This window comes from Garra rufa, chromosome 18 (genome assembly GCF_049309525.1).
Source record: "Garra rufa chromosome 18, GarRuf1.0, whole genome shotgun sequence".
In the NCBI taxonomy this organism is placed as follows: Eukaryota; Metazoa; Chordata; class Actinopteri; order Cypriniformes; family Cyprinidae; genus Garra; species Garra rufa.
In genome coordinates, this window is record NC_133378.1 from 4163341 (window position 1) to 4163684 (window position 344).

Consider the following 344-nt stretch of genomic DNA (forward strand, 5'->3'; position numbering starts at 1 on the left):
ATTGGTTTTGACTCAAGATGAGTCAAATCAAGGACTGTAGCGACAATATAAAAGGCTCTCTGTAATGGTGGCAATGGAGAGCTTCACTCTTTGATAAATTAATGTGTCCTTGGCAGTTTGAAAAAGAGTTCCCTTCATGTTAGAAATACCCAACATGTGCTGAGAGCTCAGAAAAACTTCCAAGGTCCTTACGCTTGAACTCGAGCCTAGATTGAACAGGTTTATCGGGTATTATGGATTGACTATTTGTCTCTGCCACTGACAAAAAAAAAAAAAAAAGATCAAATAAAGCTTGTCTTGGCTTTTTGATACCTAAATCCATGGGTACACTGGGATCTCACCTG